This window comes from Musca domestica, unplaced genomic scaffold, assembly GCF_030504385.1.
Source record: "Musca domestica strain aabys unplaced genomic scaffold, Musca_domestica.polishedcontigs.V.1.1 7, whole genome shotgun sequence".
Lineage (NCBI taxonomy): Eukaryota > Metazoa > Arthropoda > Insecta > Diptera > Muscidae > Musca > Musca domestica.
The window spans coordinates 8,319,799-8,343,325 of record NW_026712383.1 but is presented as its reverse complement, the minus strand read 5'-3'; the positions used below and the strand labels follow the sequence as shown (position 1 = coordinate 8,343,325).

The 23,527-nt window shown below is 34.4% G+C and overlaps 1 protein-coding gene across 1 annotated transcript in view; it reads left to right on the top strand.

The window, feature by feature from the left end:
- LOC101888652 (gamma-aminobutyric acid type B receptor subunit 1) overlaps positions 1-23,527 on the top strand; it is a 313,388-nt gene that overhangs the window by 182,005 nt on the left and 107,856 nt on the right. The window lies entirely within an intron of this gene.

Here is a 23,527-nt window from a genome sequence, read left to right as displayed (position 1 = left end):
CGATGTACTAAAATTCAGTCCATTTGGGCTTATATCGGCCATTTGGAGCACAATCGGATGAAGATATATATGGGAGCTATATCCAAATCTGAACCGATTTTCTCCAAATTTGTTGTATTTACTTTAAGGCTAATCTCGGTCACATGTGCCAAAATTCGGGCCATTTGGGCTGATATTGGCCATTTGGTGGTCAATTAACTCGAAATCGGATGAAGATATATATGGGAGTTATATCCAAATCTGAACCGATTTCGATAAAATTTAAAACAGCTATTTCTGTGCTCCACCTAATACCTGGTACCAAATATCACGGTTGTGGAGTGCATAGTAGGAATGTGAGGGACTTAAAGATCAAATCGGATGAAAGATATATATGGGAGCTATAGCTATATCTGAACCGATTTTCCAAATTTGATATACTTGCTTCTAGGCCGAACCCGGTTGGGTGTGCCAAAATTCAGGTAATTTGGACTGATAGTGGACATTTGGTGCTCATTTAACCCGAAATCGGATGAAGATATATATGGGAGCTATATCTAAATTTGATCCGATTCTCACCTATTTCAATAGGGTTCGTAATAAATGCGACCTGCATTTTGTTCACAAGAATACATGGACAGACGGACGGACGGACGGACGGACGGACAGACGGACGGACATGCATAAATCGACTCAGAAAGTGATTCTATGAAGGTTCTCAAAAGTAACTATGGGTCTATCTCGTTTCCTTCTCCATGTTACAAACAAATGCACAAAGACATAATACCCTTACCACTATGTGGTGTAGGGTATAACCAGTAAGGAAAGCTCAAAAGTCGGGCGGGGCCGACTATATGATACCCTACACCACTATGCATATTTAGTAGAGCTCTCGTAAAAAGGTTTATACAGGGCATTTTAGAGCGCTATGAGATTTTTGGTAGAAAATCAAAATCTATCTAATTCTATCGTGCATTTTACGAACTATAGCTATCTCTGAACCGGGTTTCTCCAAATTTGACGTATTAGCTTCTAGACTGAATTCGGTCTTATGTACGAAAATTCATGCCATTTGGGCTGATATTGGCCATTTGATGCACAATTAACACGAAATCGGATGAAGATATATATGGGAGCTATAGCTATATCTGAACCGATTTTTACTAAAATTGGTGTACTTGCTTCTAAGCTGGTTTCGGTCTGATTTGCCAAAATTGATGCTATTACGGCCATTTGGTGGTCAATCAACCGAAATCGGATAAAGATATATATGGGAGCTATATCCAAATCTGAACCGATTTCGGTAAAATTTAAACAGCTATTCCTGTGCTCCATCTAATACCTGGTACCAAATATCACGGTTGTGGAGTGAATATTACGAATGTAAGGGACTAAAACACTAAATCGGATGAAACATATATATGGTTGCTATATCTATATCTGAACCGATTTTCACTAAATTTGATATACTTGCTTCTAGGCTGAATTTGGTCCGATGTACTAAAATTCAGTCCATTTGGACTTATATCGGCCATTTGGTGCACAATTAACCCGAAATCGGATGAAGATATATATGGGAGCTATATCCAAATCTGAACCGATTTCGATAAAATTACAAACAGCTATTTCTGGGCTGTATCTTTTATCTGGTACCAAATATCATTCTTGTGGAGTGCATATTACGAATGTGAGAGGCTTAAACACCAAATCGGATAAAACATATATATGGGAGCTATAGCTAGTTCTGAATCGATTTTCTCCAAAATTGTTGTATTTGCTTTAAGGCTAATCTCGGTCACATGTGCCGAAAAATTTTGAAAATTTTGACCCCAGAAGGGGTTGGCAGATATATATCAACTTCACAACAGATCTTGTGTTAGCAAAAATATTTGTATGTGTGAAATTTGAAGAGAATTTGATGTTTATTTCGCTTTATTTGAGCGTTTTATTTTTCAAAATCTTGAACCCTATGTATGGGGGAGAAGAAATGGTTCAATCTATACCACCTTTATCTTGGGTTTATAAAAATATTGGAATACGTAAAATTTGAAGACGTTCGGATCCTTACATCACATTTGATAAGAGTTATTATTATTAAAAATGTTGACCTTTTGTGGGGGAGGTACTTGATGCAGTGGACCGATACTGTCCATTTTCGGAGCTGACCTAGCACTGACGCCAATATTAATTTCGACATTTTGTGGGGGAGGTACCAAAAGAAGTGGACCGATGTATTCCCTCCTAACACCAGACCTTGTGTAAATAAAAATATTGGGATATGTACAATTTGAAGACAATCGGACTTTTACATCACATTTTATAAGAGTTGTAATTATTCAAAATGTTGACCCTTTGTGGGGGAGGTACTTGATGGAGTGGACCGATATTGTCCATTTCTGCACCTGATTTAGAACTGATGAAATATGAGGATTTGCAAAGTTCGAGCAAAATCGGATTATCCTTTCTCTTTCTGTGCAATATATTATTTTCTTTGAAAATTTTGACATTTTGTGTGGGAGGTACCAGAAGGAGTGGACCGATATTGCCCATCTCCGAACTCGATCTAAGTTTGACAAAAATATTACGATGTACCAAGTTTCGACCAAATCGGATACTCCCTTCGAGAGTTATCGTGCGCACCAGCCAGACAGACGGACGGACGGACATCGCTAGATCGACACCAAGTGTTCTGAAACGGATTTGGTCCAAAGATACCTAGGGTCTAAAACCGTTATTTCGACTAGGCACGTTTTGACCGTATCAAATGATATATACCCTCTGTAGCCATATGACTGAGGGTATAAAAAATCAAATATAACTATAGCTGCCATACATATGTTTCATCCGATTTGGTGTTTAAGTCCCTCATATTCCTAATATGCATTCGGCCAGATACATTATAGAGCTCGGAAATACCTTTGCCAAACTTTGTCGAGAACGGCTAAGATTTGGATATAGATCCCAAACATATCATTAATCCTATTTCAGGTTTATTGTGCAAATAATGGCTAATATCAGCCCAAATGTAGTGAATTTCGGAACGTACGTTTCCATTTTGTGGAACTCACCTCCGATACATTTTTTTAAATAATCCTTCTCTAGCAATGTTATTTGGTATAAAAGATTAAAACGTCTCCGTCAAATTTTGTGAATTTTATAACCTCCCATATATTATATAACTGCTCTAAAGCCAAATGTTGATGTTGAAATCTATTAAGTATGCAGAGTGGTGTAGGGTATCATATAGTCGGCCTCGCTCGACTTTCGACATTTCCTGACTATTTTTTCGGCCCGACCGAACTTACAGCTTTTTACTTGTTTCTTTTTAAGTTCTTAACGAGTTCTACCATTTTTGACAATAGGTTATCATACGTTCACGTATTCCTATAGCACCATTTATCCCGACATTTGGTATTTTAATTATTTCAGCTACACTTTGCTACTTCGTATTTGGCTTTAATTTGGATTTGACCTCTCAGATTTGCAGATTTTCCTTTGTCAGGAGATTTTTTATGTAAGTCTTATGTGGAGGGTATTGTAAAGCCTAGGTTTAGAACGTGCATATATTGGTAAAAATATATAGGTCCACGTTTTCCTAAACCTCAATGAAAGGATACTTTCGGATATACGGATTTTCGCTACATTTTCAATCGAATTTGTTTTAAATTGTCTTTCTGTTGCAGTGTAAGTCCTTGCACTTTTTGGAATTTCAATGGCTTTAGCCCGAGCTCATCAATATTTGCCGAATGGAATATTGCGATATGATCAGCTCACGAGCCATTTTTCGGCCACAGAGACGAGGGTTTCGATCAAATCACTTCTTTACTTTTCGAACCATTTCTGCTGATGTTGCTATTTTTTTCTGTCCACTTCCTTGACGTCGTGTTACGCAACCAGTATCACGGTAACGAGCGATGGTACAAGACACAAACGATTTATTCACATTTTAATGCTGGAGTGCTCTAACGATAGCTGGTTTTCCAACCAAATATAAACAAATCACACTCTCACACTTGAATTCCATCACGAATAACTTTATTTCTGGATCATTCTCACCATAATGCTTTTGTACGCTTGTAGACAATATAAAGAGCTGTCACTGGAATAATTTTAACAGCCGTCGGACGAGTTGCTTAGAAATAACAGCAGTCTGAAATGGATAGCAGTTTTTTTCATCTCACCCTGTATGTAGAACTGCTTGATATACACAGTGACGCCGCACATAGCACATAGTCGACTCCGCTAGACATTTGTCCTTTCCTCATTAGTTCAACATTTCTTTTATCGTGATAACCACAAAGAATAGCTCCAATAATCTCCCCCTTTGCCAAACTCGTATTTCATCTTCCTTTATCTAGAAAAGCGAATACCTATCTCAACCTAGAAAACAAAGAAACAAATTGAATTTTTATGTTTTGAGTACAAAAACACAATAAAATAAATTTTCCTAAATGTTTTTATCTTGCTTACTTGTTATTGCCGCCATTCTGCCCCGCAAAATTTACACACTTTATCTAAGTGGAAAATAAAATCAAAATCTGGATTTCTCATACTTTGCTTTGTTAGCAATTTGCAAATATTAACATTTTTTAGTGATATTTTTTTCGGGCGACGATTATTATCGTCGAGTCAGCCAGCTCTCATGCCATCTACACTGACATTAAACAGAAGAGTCCTTGTCTTGTTATTGCTGTGATGATAATGACGATGTCGACAAAACAAAAAGGCCTTGCCTCAACCTTAACCCATAAATAATAAAATAAAATTTCCATGTACATATTTTTATAGATGTTGACCCACTTTTTGGTCTAAGTGGTGGGGAGGGCAATGGAGAGTAGTGTCATAGCTTAAATGAGAGAACAGCTGAGGTAATTCCCTGTATATGTGTGCTTCCTCTCTAAACAAAAAAAAAAAAAAAATAAAAAAATAAAAACTGACACCATAAAATCCAATAAGAACAAATGTTCTCACACTTGGAAATGTTGAAAACAAAACCCAGACCAAGGATAACATACGAGCACTGGTCATTACAAGTTTATTGCCACTCAGAAACAGCAGACACAGGGAGGCATAGCCACCACCACTGTCAGTAGCCAACAGTCACAACACAACAACAGCAGTGGTAGTGGAATGTCACAACGAAAGAAAAACGCTGTAATTTTAATAAAAATATAATAAAATCCCATCGTTTGTCGCTGATTACCCACCCACCAACAAAATGGCCACAATTTTGTTCGTGTTGTTGCTGTAGAAGTTTTCCAATACCTACAAACGACAACAAAACACGGAATTCGCATGTTACAGACACAAAGGTGACACACGGCATTTCTCTTACCATGCTCATATACATTTTGGTTTCATTGTCATGTGATGCGGGCTCTAGGGAGAGAAGGCGGATATTTTTTTTTTTACTAGAAGCTATGGGTGCAGGGGTCAATTATTTTTTTACAGTCAAAGTCTATATAGATACTCGGGGAGGGTATATTAACAATTTTCTTGTACATCGTAATATTTTTTCAAGATCAAGACAGATTCTCAGAAATGAGTTATTTCGCCCTACTCCTTGTGGCGCCTTCCACAGGTCAATAGTTTAATATATTATATGATGGCTATAATGCGCAGTATGTGGCATTAAAATTGACGGCTCTTCCTTAAAACGCCAAAATTCTCAATAATAGTGGTAATCTCATCGATTGTCTTTTAACTTCAAACGTACAACTATTATTTCAAATATAAAATCTGTTTGTGAAAATACACAATTTGGTTGTTGCCTTTCAAGGAATCGAAATTATTAAAATAATAATTGTATAAATGAGTCCCGAATTTGTATAAATTTTAAAATTTTATGATATCAATCTTAATTGTAACTAGGGTAGAGAAGGTTTATGTCCGCCTACTCTTTTTTTTTACCTCCCAATAAATAATCAAAATTCGGAAATATTGTAAATCTCATATAAAGTGGATAGAGTGTTATATTTAATCTAAATTCTGAAGTCTAATTCTTGGTGCCGCATATAGTGATACAAATCTCGGTACTTCCCGATATTCGATGTTTTGATGATTTTTGCCATACAAATCAACGTGCAAGATTTGTCTAAAAATAGGTATTTGTAGTTTAAAATGGGTTCCAGCTTCGGTGACAGAACATTGAATATTAAGGTCCCCGTTTTTGTATAGCCCCCATATAACAGAACCACTGGATATTCGGAATTTATATTATTTTTGCCACATTTTTCCACGGAGTTGTATAAAAATTTGATATTCCCACGGATTTATTTTAAAATTTGTATTTGTAGGTCATAATGGGTTCTAGCTCCGATGGCAGAACATTGAATTTTTAGATCCACGTTTTCCTATAATGCACATATAACAATACCTACCTATATTTGGTATTTTGATAATCCTGTTTGAAACAGATTTTAAATTTGGTATGTAAGAAGATTTGGTGGACGACAATCATTGAATTTGAGGGTGGCCCTCAAGTGGAACATGTTTGAACTCAGATACTTTTATATAATGTTCGATGGTATTAAAAGAAAGCCCGCCGAAATTAATGTTTTTTACTTGTTTTTTTATTTTGTCATTGGTTGTAGTACCAATTACGAACCGTTATATGGGGACAGTTAACGTGGACTAACATGACCCGTTTACGTGATTACAACAGACAAACAGACATCACTTAATCGTTGGGTCTGGCATGAGTATTTCGGAATGACAAAGTTAATATAACCTCCATAGAATGGTGAAGGGTATAAAAATATTGACTTGATGGTATAAAACTACTACCAAAGTAGTCGATTTTTGGAGGTAGTCTGAACGGTTCAACCCAGTTGATGTTACGCACTACCAATTGAATATTTACAATCACAAATTTATAGCTATAAAAATTTTCTATCGGACTTTATGTCCACCCTCCTTTAATTTGTTTGATGGAAATAAATTACAAAAATGATGATAAGATACAGTTATATCCAAGAGGGTGTCCTTCAGTCAGTACTGGAATTTCTCTATAAAATTATGTTGGAAAATATACTAAATTTGAAATAAATAAATCATGTTTAGACGAAGAAAAAGTAAACAACAGCTTGGTAAAGTAACTCCAAAATAAAATACAGATTTACCTGAAGACGATTTTTGGGAAACCTTTAAAGATTTTGTTGCATATTTTTCTTTATGGTTATAGTTTCGTTACAATCTGGGTATAAATATTAGAAAGTGCCCTTTAAATATTAGGAAGTGCCCCATTTGTACTTTTTACTCCAAAAGTCTTTAAAATCTTTCAATTTGTAGTTTACCGAGAAGGATATTAAAACAACCATTGCAAAATGCACGAAAATCATTTTTTTTCAGTCCAATACAATTTCCACTTCTTCATATATAAACCCCAGAAACCAACAGCTACGTCAATGTTGAATTTCAGAATTTTAGCTCTATCCTTTCTTCCCCAATCCCAATACTAAATTCAGTAACTTTTAATACTTTTATCCAAAACAGAATATCAACAGTGATCCAAAATTGCTACCATTTTGATAATTATAGTACACACTTGCAAAACCGTCACAAGATACCACCAGTGACCTCAATATCAAATTTTGCGATTCCAGCTCTATACATTCACTCAATATCAAATTTAGTAGAATTTAGTATTTTTTGAACAAATGCAGCACGCATTTTCAAAAAAAAATCTCCAAATATTAATCTCAGATAGACCTTAATATAGACCTTAATATTAAATTTTAGGATTTCAGTTCTTTAATTCCACCAATTACCAAATTTAGTAGCATTTAGTACAATTGTAGTAAGTATATGCAAAATCATTTACATCACTCCATCCTAGACACCAACGTTGATCCAAAATTAGTACCATTTAGTGCTTTTCGTATCATTTCAGAAAGCATTTCCAAAATCACCTCCATATCTCAAACCCAAATGCCAAGAATCTCTTCACCCAATACGAAATGTAGTACTATTTTGCACTTTTCGAACAATTATAGTACACATTCCAAAACCTACCCCATATCATACCACAGACACCAAGAGTGACATCCATATTAAATTTCAGGATTTAAGCTCTATTCATCCAACCGATATCAAAGTTAGTACAAATTAGTACTTTTCCTACAAATATAAGATACGTTTTCAAATCGCCAACAAATTTTAAACACAGATACCATCAGTAGTCTTAATATCAAATTACAGAATTTTATCTTTATCCCAATATCAAATATATTACACATTAGTACCTTTCGTACGATTGAAGTACACATTTTTGAAACCATATTCATATGTTCAGGTTATACATGAACAGCAACGCTAATACAAAATTTCAGATTTCAAGCATTGTCTTCTCGCCCTATACCAAGTATGCGTGCACTTGTAGTTCACATTTCCAAAACCACCTCCTTATCTTAAACCTACCACCAACAGAGAACCCAAACACAACACTTCAATTCTTCAACAATTCAAACGGTACCAAATTTAGTGAATTTTAGTACTTTGGTACAAGTATTGTTAGAATTTTGGAAACCCTTTAGTTTGTCTATCATATATAGCACCAAAGACTATAATTCACAAATTTCAGATCTACAGCTATATTCCTTCCCAAAATTCCGAAGTTAGTACTATTTAGTACTTTTCGTACTTTTTATTACGTATTCCCAAATCCATTGACATGTATAAACCAAGACGCACAAAAGGTGATCCTAATTAAAAAATACTTTTCGTACTTTTTATTACGTATTCCCAAATCCATTGGCATGTATAAACCAAAACGCACAAAAGGTGATCCTAATTCAAAAATTCAATCCCTCACCCAAATACCAAAATTTAGTACCATTTACTTTTTGTTACGTATTTCCATAACACCTTCAAATCTCAACACACTACACACTAAAACGAATCCCAATGAGAAATTTCAGATTTTAAGCAGCTTCCGTTCACACAATATAAAATATAGTACATTTCGTACTCTTGCTAAATGCATTTCAAAACTCAACTCTTTATCATAACCCCAACCACCAGCAGAGACCCCAATACCAGCATTTTAAATTTCCATATCAATATGTTCAATCAAAACCAAATTGTACCAAAATTAGTATAATTTAGTACAGTTGTCACATTTAGTATCCATTCCCAAAAAACACCTACTTGTATCATTGGAGATTTCAGATATAACCTTTCACACGAAATTTGTTTTTTTTTTTTTTTTGGTACTTTTAGTACAAAAAAAACATCACTCCATCCCTACTCAACAAAAATTGATCCACATGCTTCATGCCTGGGCTTTGATGAATTAGTCAGTCAATCACTCATTTATTACTCTTCGAACTTCTGAATGGCATATTCTTTGATACTCGAATTCATGGTTTGTCTTGAGATTTTTTTAAAATTCACTCAAAAAGTGATTCTATGAAGATCCTCAAAAGTAAATATGGGTCTATCTCGCTTCCTTCTTTATTACCCTTAGGGCATAAAAATATGGAATTTCCCGTTCGATACTTCCGATGATCTGAAATGGAACACTCGTTTTAAGGGTAAGCCCTTCCTTTTCTACCCCCGCTATTATGAGTATCCATTTTTTGTTAAATATTATACCCTCTACCATAGTATCTATGTCGATTTAGCAATGTCCGTCAGTCTGTGTAAATCACTCTTGCTTCCGAACGAAATGAAGTACGTTGATAAAAATTTACTCAAATGTGTATTATGTCTACAGGATTTTTGGTGACCATGTAGGTCACCGTATTCGTATAGCTCCCATATAACTGCACCCCCGATATTCGGTATCTTGATGATTTTAGGGACATTATTTACCGGAATTATTTCAAATTTTGTATTTGAAGTTCGTAATGGATACAACAGATCCACGTTTTCGTATATCCCCCATATAATGGACATTATTTACCGAAATTGTTTCAGATTTGGTATTTGAAGTTCGAAATGGATACTACAGCCTAAGACAGAAACTGAGCCATGAGCCGTCTTCGGAAAGCCCTCATATAACAGTACCTACCGATATTGGGTATTTTGATGATTTTAGAGATATTATTTACAGGAACTATTTCAAATTTGGTATTTGAAGTTTATAATGAATACTACAGCACGTTCACGCTTTTAACCCCCATGGTACCTCTCTATATTCGGTATTTTAATGATTTTAGCTTCATTATAAACAACTTTATTTCAAGTTTCGCATTTCAATATTGGAATAGCTTATGACAAAAGTTGCCTATGCAGGTCCACGTCGTCATATAGACCCTAAAATACGGCTGCATACGGTGTTTTTCAGATTTTAACAAAATTTTTAGCGGAGTTTTTTTTTTGAAAATTGCCAAATTTGTACCAAAATTGTGGAGGGTATTCACAGTTCGGCTCCGCCTAACTTACAGCTTTTTTACTTGTTTCAAGGTTGCGCTTGAAATAAAATCGAAAAACGACTCACGTCTGTCGTTTATATAAATTTTGCCCTAGTGGAAGTGATTTTCGTTGACATTACAACCAAAACGCTAAGTGAGCTTTGACTTTCAACTCTTTGAAAAGCCTATCCACATTTTGGCCTTACGAGTGGTATAGTTCTTAATGGGTACGTAATAACTACCCATTTATTTCATGGTGGAGGGTAAAAAAATGCCACTCGCTTTCCCACATATCACAAATTTTATAAATTCTACAAAAACTTTGTTGCTAGGCAGCTAGTGAATTACATGACTACAAAGAAATATTTTCAAAATTACTAACGACATAGAGAATATTGTGAGACACGATTGTCAGAACATTGAAAACAGGTAGACAGTGTCAAATGTCAGTTGAAAACCTGCCAATGTCAATGTAAGTTGTAAGTTATTTTTCATGTTAATATTATTTTGTTGTTTTTTATCTTTCAAAATTGAACATGATAATAAATGGATGTCCTTTGTGCTGTCGAATGACTAAAGCTGCTATAATTCAAGGAAACCCCAGCCAATTACGTTTTTGTGAAGGTTAGGAAAATTGGTTTTTTAGTTGGGGGTGGAAGAATTTTGAATTTTTAATAAGTGGTGTATGGACACGAGTATACAACTGGTTATGGGGAAGCATTTGGCTTGAGTTAAACCAAGGGAAAATAAACACCTGATATGTCCATTTCCACATAACAATAAATAAATGGTTGAATTCTATGAAAAAATCGATGGATTGCTTGAAATGTGAAAAAAAACATATACATTTTGTAATATCCTGGCAAGTTTTGTAATATCCTGGAAAGTATTGATTTTCTAAAAAGAAAATCGATTTTCAATTTTAGGGAAGAAAAAGCCTGCCTTTTGTTATTTTTTAAATTAAAAATGGAGGATACCCCCAACGCCCTTAAAGAAAACCCATCCTTTGATATCTACTCCACCTCCACCCACACAAACTAGGTGTCAAAATGAGAACAATACAAACAAAACCAAAACAAGTTTATAGGCATTGAACCCAATCCCCATCCCTCCAAAGGGAGCCAATGGCAAACATGGCGTAACTGTAAACACAAAAATAACAAATAAACTGCAAAAATTGATAAGCGTTTTCTTTTCAATACAGCACAGCATTGGTTGGTGGTTAAATTTGATATGCCCTGCCGTCATGTGTCAAATGCAACAAATAGAATAGAAAAAAAGGATATTGACAAAAATCTCTAGGCATTGCCTTTTTGTAAACAATAACTAGATTTTGTGAAGGATCATTAGATTTTCCCCCGTTCCCCCGTTAAAAAATTCTATAGTTTTCGTCATATCTCGTCCTTCGTTTGCTGAATAAAGAATAAACCTGAAAATGAAAAATTGAGGACGTATATAAATTCAAATAAATCCTTTTTTATGACAATGTAATATAAAACCGGAGAAAAATGAAGTAAAAGGAATGGGTAAACAACTCAATAAATATTATTATTTGGTTAGAAAATAATAAATAGAAAATATTTATTTAGTCGTAGATTTTATCCATAAAATGTAAATCTGTAGCCAATTGAAATAGAAACAATTAATGTGGGGTTATAATTGATTTGCTTTGATAAACAACACATAATTGAATTTTAGGGAATAAAACCACAAATCTCTTCTTTAATAACACCGTGAAATTTCTGTGGAACTTCAGTCATTATGCATCTAATCCAAAGACTTATTGCCAGATTTATAAATTTTGTATTAATAAAACTGTAGTTCATGGATTGGGATGGGTGAACTTAGTTTAGTCAAAACTTCAACATTTTCTTCAAACAGTCCATTTCATTTAACCGATCGAAGACGGCATCGATTTACGACCTCGGTGGCTGCATTTTTATGATTGAATGTTTTTTGTACATTTGACATGAAAATTTAATAATTTTCTAATTGGTTAAATCTCTTATAATCGTGACACCCATGTGATGGATGTTATGCCTCATATTATTCCAATATCATTCGTTATACTTTTAGAAGTAATAATCTATATACATGTAAAATCAATTGTTGTTCGTTGGTAATGGATTCAGTTGAAAACGTCTGAACCGATTTGCATAATTTTTTGTACAAATGTTCATCATACTCCGAGTTAGGTTTTTGTGGAAAGAAATATTGACCACGGCCACTTTTACGCCAATGTTATATTTATGTAAAATCCCTATATTTTCCATAATAATGAAGATATCGGTTTGAAAATTATTATATTTATTTATTTTGGACTGGCCACGCCTACTTTTTATTATATATATAACTAAAAATTAGATGTCGTTCGTTGGTAATGGAATCAATCGATATTTTTTTTCTACAATTGTTCGTCCTACCACAAGTTAGTTTTTTGTGCAAACCGAATTACGAACTATAAATGCCGATTTTTGAAAAAACAAAGTTTTATTGAATGAAAGCAAAACTGTCGGAAATAGCATCAAATTTTAGAATAAGTTTAGATTTGTTCGAATTGGTCCCCTTTGACACGAATTATGCCCTTCAAACGGCCAGTGAAACCGTCACACGCTGCCCGAATGTTGCTCTGCGGTATTCGCGATAATATTCGGCATTTATTCTGAAGCCACGGCCGATTAGCGGAGAGCGATCAGCGGCTGTAATGGTGGCCCACACCATCACCATGGCCGGCGCTTTAGTTCTGGTGGCCAACCGAAGGTGCATATTTTCAGCTGACATCTTCACTGGAATAATTTTAACAGGTGTCGGAAATGACGGCAGTCTGAAATTGGTTGCAGATTTTTCTTTCCGCCCTGTATTGGCATTATGGTATATTGAAATTGGTAGTTGGTTGCAGTTTATTCATCCCTCCCTGTACTAACCATTTGGTACAGAATTAACTTGATATATATCTGAGCTATATCCAAATCTGAACCGATCTCGATAAAATTCGACAAAGGTATTTCTGAACTGTATTTGATATATTTCCCCGATTATCGTTATTACGGAGTGCAGTGGAGGCAGTGGAAAACATAAATATCTGAACCGATTTTCACAAAATTTTAAATATTTGTTTTTTTATACCCTCCACCATACTATGGAGGGTAGATTAACTTTGTCATTCCGTTTGTAACTCCTCGAAATACTCATGTCAGATCCAACAAAGTATATGTGTTCTTGATTAGCGTAAAATTCTAAGTCGATTTAGCGATGTCCGTCTGTCTGTCTGTCCGTCTCTCTGTCTGTCCGTCTGTCTATCTGTTGTAATCACGCTTTCTTTCGAATGAATTGAGATAGATGGCTAAAATTTTGCACACATGTTTATTTTTTCAATAGGCAGGATGAGTTTGTAAATGGGCCATGTACAGGTACATGTTTTCATATAGCCCCCATATAACGGTACCTCCCGATATTCGGTATTTTTTATATTCTATATTATTTTTTATATTATTTTTTATTATTCACTGCAATTGTTTCAAATTTGGTATTTGAAGTTCGAAATCGATACTACACTAAGACAGAAAAATGTCTTTCCAGGTCCACGTCTTCGTATAGCCCCCATATAACGGTACCTCCCTATATTTGGTATTTTGATGACTTTAGCGACATTATTTAACGTTATTTTTTCAAATTTGGTATTTGAAGTTCGAAATGAACCTTAAGACAGAAAATTGTTTGTGCAGGTCTTCCTATAACCCCCATAGAATCGTACATCGGTATTTTGATGATTTTAGCGTCATTATTCACTAGAGTTGTTTCAAATTACGTATTTGGAGTTCGTTATGAGAACTACAATCTGTGACAAAAAATTGTCTATGTAGGTCCAGGTCTTCGTATAGGCCCCATATATCAGTACCTCTCTATATTGGGCATATTGACGATTTTAGGTACAATACCCATCGAAATTCTTTGAGATGTGGTATTTGAAGTTCGTAATGGATGCTACAGCCTGTGACAGATAATTGTCTATGCAGGTGCAGGTCTTCGCACAGCTCCGATATAACGGTACCTCAAAATATGCGATATTTTGACGATTTTAGCTACATTATTCACAGTTTATTTCGAGTTTGAATATGGTAATGGCTTATGACAAACAATGCCTATGTAGGTCCACGTCGTATAGGCCCCAATAGATGGCTATATTTGGCGTTTTTAAAATTTTAAAGAATTTCTTTTTGAATTTTATTTTGTTGTTGCAATCGTCAGGCTTAATCCCATTATTGTTGTTTTTATAAAACAACATTTGTTTATTAGTGGAGAACGATGGTAATGTTTACCAGGGGGTAAGGCAGCGAATACCTAGGTTTCGAAAAGACCCACCATCAAGGGGAGCAATTGGTCTATCTCGTTTCCTTTTGCCTAATACAAACAAATGCACAAAGACATAATAACCTGACCACCATGTGGTGTTTGGTATAAAATACGTTAAAATCCAGAACTTCTTTCGCTTACCTTCAACTACAAATATTTCAAACTTTGCTTAACATTAATATTAATTATCATCCTAAATTGTGATGAAGCCTTCTCTTCCTAATTCAATTTGCAGTGCATCCCCCAGCTATGTCGTATAATTAATGGCAATACGTATACACAGTGATGCTCCATTATATATTTGTCATCATCAATTTGATTTTCTAATTTGTATAACAAGTGATTATAAATAATCCTTTGTTAAAATTTTAATTAAAATTAAATCCATTCGAATTCTATATTTAATCCATGATCCAAAAATAAAAAGCCTAAATATGTATTTGAGCATAATGGAATTGAATTAATTTAACAAATATGTTTCTAAGACCATTAAATAATATTGCATGCAATTTCTTTTTGGCTTATTTCCATGTGAAATAATTCAAATGATGATTATGTGACAAATATTTGAAATATTTTTGGGTGTGGGCGTGTGTGCAAATATTTCATTAATAATTTCAGCAAAGTATGGAGCATGGAATTTAACAAATTAAATTTAATTAACAAACAAACAATAAAAATCTAAACAAATTATAAACAACAAATTGCACAGCAAGTCACATTAATGAAAAGGCATGCATGAACATTTGTTAACCCGCACTTGGAGGTAGGGGTCTTTTGGGTAAGTTCATTTGTAGTTTCTAACAGTCAAAAATAGAATAATAAATCAATTTAGATTTTTTCACAACCGTTAGTCTTAAAAAAAATTTTAATACATACAGGGTGAGATAAAAAACTTCAACAAAGTCAAGCGCAACTATTTTTACATTTTTATTTTTTTTTAATTTTATTGAATGAAAGTAAAAAATGTCGGAAATAGCATCAAATTTTAGAATATGTTTAGATTTGTTCGAATTGGTCACCTTTGGCACGAATTACGCCCACACGCTACCTGAATGTTGTTCTGCGGTATTTTGGCCTTTTAGTGTCAACTTTAATTTCTAAAATACTCCAGCCACAATAGTCCAACAGATTGGTATCCGCAGAGTGCGCTGGAAAATGAAGCGAAGAACCTCATTTTGTAACAATTCTTGGTTGGCGCGTGCTGAGCTTGTTGGAATATCAAAGATCTGCGACCAAAATACATACATTTAATACACCCTCCAGAATATTATTTGGCATTTATTCTGATGCCACGGTCGATTAATATGAATTGAGAGTCACCATCGGCTGTTATGGCGGCGCTTGAGTTCTGGTGGCCAACCGAAGGTGCACATCTACAGCTGACCTCTTTGACAAGTAAATAACCAAACGATCATTTTGTTTGTTTACAAACTGCTGGACAACGAATGTTTTCTCATTTGAGAAAACCAAATTCGGCAGTTCACAACTTTCGGCCAAGCGAAGCAAATCTTTAGCTCTTTTGAGTCTATTTTCTTTCTGTTGCGGTGTAAGTTCTTGCACTTTTTGGAATTTCCATGGCTTTACCCCGAGCACATTTTCCAATATGTGGAATGGAATGTTGCGATATGTTCTGCTCATGAGCCATTTTCGGCCACTGCGACGCGTGTTTCGATTAAGTCGCTCACCCTGTATATATATATATATATATATATTTTTTTTTTTTTTTCAAAAGTTACACCACAGAAATTGCAGATTTTTTGACTCTTTTAGGGGTTAAGATTGAAAATATATGAACATGTGTAGAAAAATCCATTTCTATTCAAAACTATGTGTCATCTAAAATGTTTAGCAAAACATTATGGGAAACAGTTTGTGTGGTTGTATCTGTATTTTGTATCAGGGCATGCAGGTTGTGTGTTGAAAATAACCTTCAGCATTTCAAACAGAAATTCGAGAATAAATCTGTTGTTCTAATAAATATTTATTTAAAAGTTATTTTAGCTAAATAATTAAAACAAACATGTGTGTTCCGTAGAAATTGGATATACAAATCGTATGTTGTTGTGTATTTAACAATCATCTGTTATTTACAATTTTAATTTGCAACAAGGATTTGGAAGTTTGAAATCGGAATATAAAATCATGATTAAAAATTGAAATTTCATACTCCTGTTTTCGGTCAGTTGCAAATGGATTGAAATATTTTGATGCTTAAAGTTAAAAAAAAAAAAATATATATATATAAATTATTGTTAGAATTCGTTCCTTTTTAGTTTCAAGATATCAATGATATTTTTAATTGAACGTAATTCAATAATTTTTTAAAAATTAATGCACAATCTTAATTAATTGTTCTTTGATGTGAGATGACTACAATAATTATAATTATGTGTAGCAAAAGCTGAAGTTATAGATATCGAAAAATATTTATTATAATCATAATGTTTTCGAAATATAAATTGTTTATAATATTAATAATTATAATAGCAATTATGATGACAAAAATTATTATAATGTTTTTTTTTTCTTGCAGGTATGTTGAATGCTATACAACAAATATTTGTAAACTGTAAGTTCAATGTACAAATTGTACTCAATCGGTCACGAATCACACGAATTTCAAATAATGATTTTGACCAAAATCTCATCTGATTTCTTGAAAGTTAAAAAAAAATTATTGCTTCTCAGTAAGAGGCTCACAATCTAGAGTATTTCAGTCGGTGTTCCGAGAGATATATACCCTCAACATTTGATATTTTTTTTTTTTTTGTGGAAAAATGGAAAATGATCTATTGGGTGGAGGTAGGGAACGCCGTAAGCCAATGAATTCTATGATAGCTTCTGATCTAAGTCTGATATTAATATTACCACGGACCATGTTGGTTACTCGATTTGCATTATGTGAGACCAGTTCAATTTGTAAAATTAATACCAAATATAGTACCAATTAGTACGCACACTGATGTATGCATCAAATAAAATTGCACCCAATTGTATTAATCCTGCACACTCTTAGTGGACTCTTGTTGTACAATTCATACCACCCTATAACAAATTTAGTAATTTTTGTACACTATGTGTATGTTTCATCCGATACGGTGTTTAAGCTTTTCACATTCGTAATATGAATTCGACAAAAATGATATTTGTTACCAGATATCTTATGAAGCTTAAAAATATCTGTCAAATTTTATCAAGATTAGTTCAGATTTGGATGTAACTCCCATATACAGGGCGAGATGAAAAACCCGCAACAACTTCAGACTGCTGTCATTACAGTGGCCGAAAAATGGCTCGTAAGCAGAACATATCGCAATATTCCATTCGGCAAATATTTAAAAATGAGAAATGGGGTAAAGCCATTGAAATTCCAAAAAGTGGTGAACTGCCGAATTTGATTTGATGGTCTCCGATGAGAAAACATTCGTTGTCCAGCAGTTTGTATACAAACAAAATGATCGTGTTTACTTGCCAAAGTGGGCAGCTGAAAATATGCACCTGCGGTTGGCCACCATAACTCAAGCGCCGGCCATGGTGATGGTGTGGGCCGCCCGCCATAACAGCCGATGGTCGCTCTCCGCTCGTATTATTCGACCGTGGATTCGGAATAAATGTCGAATATTATGACGAAAATATTCTGGAGGGTTTATTAAAGCCTTTGGCACCTAAACATTTTGGCCGCAGAACATGGACATTCCAACAGGACTCAGCACGCGCCACCCAAGAATGGTTACAAAATGAGGGAATATTGTGTCTGGAGTATTTTGAAAAGCAAGGTTGGCACTAAAAAATACCAAAGTGTCAATCACCTCAAACAAGCCCTTCACCGGGAATGGGCCAAAATACCGCAGAGCAACATTCGAGCGGTTTTTCGAGTTTCATTGGCCGTTTGAAAGCCATAATTCGTGCCAAAGGTGACCAATTCGAACAAATCTAAACATATTTAAATTCTTTGTTTCTATTTCCAACATTTTTTGCTTTCATTCAATAAAATTTAAAAAAAAAATTAAAAATGATGGCGTTAGCTTTGTTGCAGTTTTTTATTTCACCCTGTACAGCTATAGCTTCCATATATATGTTTCATCCGATTTGGTTCTAAAGTCCCTCATATGCGTAATATGCACTCCACTATGGTGATATTTGATACCGGACATCAGATACTGCTCGAAAATACATCTGCCGAATTTTATGAAGGTCGGTTCAGATTGTTATATAGCTTCGATATACATCATCCTATTTTGCGGTTATTGTTCACCATGTATGTAATGTTAGCCCAAACTTGATACATAACTTCATATTCAACCGAATTTTTCCATTTGGTGGATCTCTGTCCGGTATATGTGTTGCTCCAATAAATATTTAACGATTAAGGAAAACAACATAACATAATGAACATAATGTTTAGAAGCAATTAAAAATATTTAAATAATAGCGGAAAAACAAGGGAACTGATGAGGATTGGCGGCTCTTTTCGAAACCTAGGTATTTCCTGCCTTACCACCTGGTCAACATTACCAGCAACATATTCGTAATTCCGTTCGTAATTCCGAATTAAGATATGAAGCTAACATTTTGCACAGATCTCTCTTTTGTCTGCAGGCAGGTCAAGTTCGAAGATGGGCTATATCGGCCCACAATATCGTATATCCCCCCATATGACGGTACGCCTCGATATTCGGTATTTTGATGATTTTAGCCACATTTTTCAATGGAATTGTTTGAAAAGGAGTTCATTTTGGGTACTTTATTCCTTGAAGGAGAATTATCTTTATAGGTCTACGATATCGTATAGCCACCATATAATGGCACGCTCCGTTATTCGTTATTTTGATGATTTTAGCAACATTTTTGAACGGAATTGTCTGAAATTCTACCCAATGAGCTCTTTGTAAGCACTTCATCCCCTGAGAGCAAATTTTCTATATAGGTCTACGATATCATATAGCCCCCATATAAATGGTACTTCCCTCATATTCGGTATTTTGATGCTTATAGCCACATTTTTCAATGGAATTGTCTTAAAATCCACACAAGTAGTTCCTTGCGAGTACTTTACCCCCTAAAATGGAATTGTCTGTTTAGGTCCACAATATCGTACATCTTCCCATATATTCGCACCTTCCGATATTCGGTATTTTTAAGATTTTAACAGAATTTTTAATGGATTTTATTTTTTTGAAAATTTTCAACTCGTTCCAAATGGTGGAGGGTATTCAAATTCGGTCTGGCCGAACTTACTGCTTTTTTACTTGTTATTTATTTATTTTAAGTCTTTTTGCTTATATTAATTAGTCGGAATAGAATACTCTTATATGCTATGCTCTTGTAGATTATTGTAAATCGTCGGTGTAAAATACCCTTTTCAAATTCTTACTTTATGTTCCTCGTATGACCCTGAGGCAGCTACACTGTTGCATGTGCATATTAACCACATGGTTTATTTCGAATTTACTTCAGCTTACTTCGTTACACCGAACTTGAACTTTGCATGTCCTGGAGGCCATGTGTGGTAAAATACAGTTTTGTTTCCATTTTATGAAGTTTAAGTTCATTTTCTTTGAATGTGATTTCTTCGTATTCCTAAACTACGTTGTTTTTGTTTCATTTGTGACCCCGGCCTTTGAGACTTTAATAAACATAGGCGAATGCCAAAGTACAAACGAAAAGAACGCAAGAATAAAACAAAGCAATAAAAAAAACTGGCAAGGACTCTAAATAAACCTTAAACATGCTATTATTTACAAAGTTGGTGTTGTTGTTGTTAGTGTTACTGCCGCGTTTCCGCCCGACAGCAAATGAGTTTTCACTGCTATTGTATTTTGTTGAAAAAAAATGTACTCCCACACATGCATACACATAAAGGTTGGGGTGGTGGTTCAATACAAGTTTAAGTACCATAACAATCACCGAAGGGGGGAGCCCTCGTCGTTAGACCCCTCCCAGTACTCAATGTTGTTCACATGCAATGTAGAGTAATCAGCGTGCAGGTTTATAGTGTTTATTGACATTGGTAATGTTTTTTTCAGTTTTTTCTCTTTTATAAATAAAATATAAAAACCTTGATTTATTATTGAAAAGGACCAGCTTGAACCACGCCAATTCAACTGCTCTGCCATGGCATGCCGTTACACTTAACCTTCCTATCTAGTCTATCAGAAGGTCCTTAGGGTTGTTGATTATTTTCTAGGACGAGGTGAACAAAAACTATTCCATATGCAAATTCAATTACATTGGCGAACAATAAATAATGTGCATTGCTTAATTGAATGATTAAATTAGATTGCAATTTTAAACACAAACCGCAAAATTAAAATTATTTTGGGGTGGCGACAATTATTATTGTTTATGACCAGCCAATTATCATTGTTATTTATGAATGACCATATGAACTTAATTGCATTGGGCGAAATTTGGAAATCGATTTGTGCTTGTAAAGTAGGGTAATGGGTTGATTTTATGGTTTTACGGCATGGATTCAATATTCTAAAAAAATTAATACAAATCCCATGAAGTACGAAGCCATATTAATTGTGGTCATAGATGTGGAATATTTCAACTTAAAAGGTCAGAAAGAAAAAGACCCAAAACCGACCGGACCAAAATTAACAACTTAGAAGACAATGCGAATTTTGTTTAATTTCTCCTCGGCAGCGGAATTCAGCTAATTTTGATCAGACCCCGACTCAATAGTCCTGTTTTTATCGACTGCCACTCCGAAGTCGACGCGTTAAAATCCTAGTAATTCCATGGAAATATAATACGTATGAGGATTGGTGGCTCTTTCCGAAACCTAGGTATTCCCTTCCTTACCCCGTGGTAAACATTACCATAAACAAACGTTTTTTTTTTTAAAACAACAATAAAGGGATAAAGCCTGACCATTTTGCAACAACAAAATACTACGATATCCCGAAAAGATGTACCTTGTATTGAAAAAATTTCAAAACTTGTGGAAATATTATGTATTTTTGGAAAAAAAAATTCTTCTTCCAGGCGAACTGTTTATCTATTTATTATTTATCTAGGACTTATAAAATACCTATAATTGAAGGCTATTATGTGGGTTCATCAGCACTCCCCTATCTGAAATGAAAATGTTTTGCGACATCTCCGACTTCGAGAAAAAATGCGACGGATGTCTAAACGTGGACCGACATTGAAAAGTAATCTTAGATGTCAAATTAAATACAATGACAGGGAGAGGTTTTATTTTTTTGAAAATCTGATAGATTTTTTTTTATTTTTGGTGTTGTGCTCGGATTCTTCAAGATACCATTTAATTGGAGAGAAATGTAATAGACGACTTATATTCACAATATTTTGTGTTAAAAAAGCTTAGCTCAAAATATCTTCATTCGAATTTGTGTTCGGAACTAGTTCTTTATCTATTTCCATGTACTCCGGTCGCTTGTATGATAACTCTGCGTATGAGTGACATCAAATATATGGAATTTATTAAATCACTCATACGAAACGGAACTGGTGTACTAAAATATAAACTAGATTGACACAACTCTAGTTGAAACATTCAGTATATTGAAGAAAAGAGAAGTTTTTAGCTTAGACTATACAAATGGTTAAGACTTGTACAATGGTTCCACATACAATTTTTCTTGCCAAAACATTTTTTCATCATAAAAATTGGCTACCATCATAAAAAAACAATTAAAAACCAAATTCTAAAAAAACAAATTTAGGGATTCAATCTATATTCATCCACTCAACGGCAAATATAATACCATTTAGTACTTTTCGAACTATCATAGTAAGCATTCTCAATTACACCTCTTCTCTCGAAACTATATACCAACACAGGGGTCTCCACACTAAATTTAAGAATTCCAGCTCTATCCTGTTATACTACGTATCCACCAAAACCCTTTATGGCCATTACCAAATATTAGAACTCCAATTCTATTCAAACACCCAACGGTACATTTTGTGGCATTTTTCACTTTTCGCACGTTTATTATCCGCAACACATCTTCTTTTCTCAACCACAAACACCAACAGTGACATCCATATCAAATTTAAGGATTTCAGCTTTATCCCTTCACCAAAAACCAAATTTAGTAACACTTAGTTCTTTTCGTACAGATAAAGTACACATTTCAAAAGAGTCTCCATATCTCAAATTTAGATACCAACAGCGACCTTAATATACAATTTCAGGATGTCACCTCTATAACTTCCCCCATTACCAAATTTATTACCATTTAGTACACATTACCAAAACAAGCTCCTTCTCTCAACCTCAGACACCAACAGAAACTCAATATCAAATTTTGCAAATCCAGCCATATCCCTTTAACCAATACCCAATTAAGTACTACTTAGTACTTTTTGAACAGTTATAGTACACATTTTCAAAACTACCTCCATATCTTAACCATAAGCATCAAGAGTAACATCAAATTGCAGAATTTCAGCTCTATTCCGTTACCCAATTACCCTCAATTAAGTTTTCTCGTATAATTATAATTTACACCTCCTAGATATGTCCAGACTACACATGAACAGCGACCCATGTCCAAAACCACCTCCTCATCACAAACCTACTATTAAAAGGGATTCCAATGCAAACTTTTGATACTTATCTGTCAGAATAAAACAAACTGTTCTAAATTACATGATAAGATGAAAAACTTCAGACTGCTGTAATCTATAAGCCACTCGTCCGACAGCTGTTAAAATTATTCCAGTGAAACCTCATTATATTGTTCAAAAGCATACAAAGCATTTTGGTGAGTATTTTTCAGAAAAAAAGTTATTCGTGATGGAATTCAAGCGTGATAGTGTGCCTTCTTGATATTTGGCTAGAAAACCACAAGTGGCTA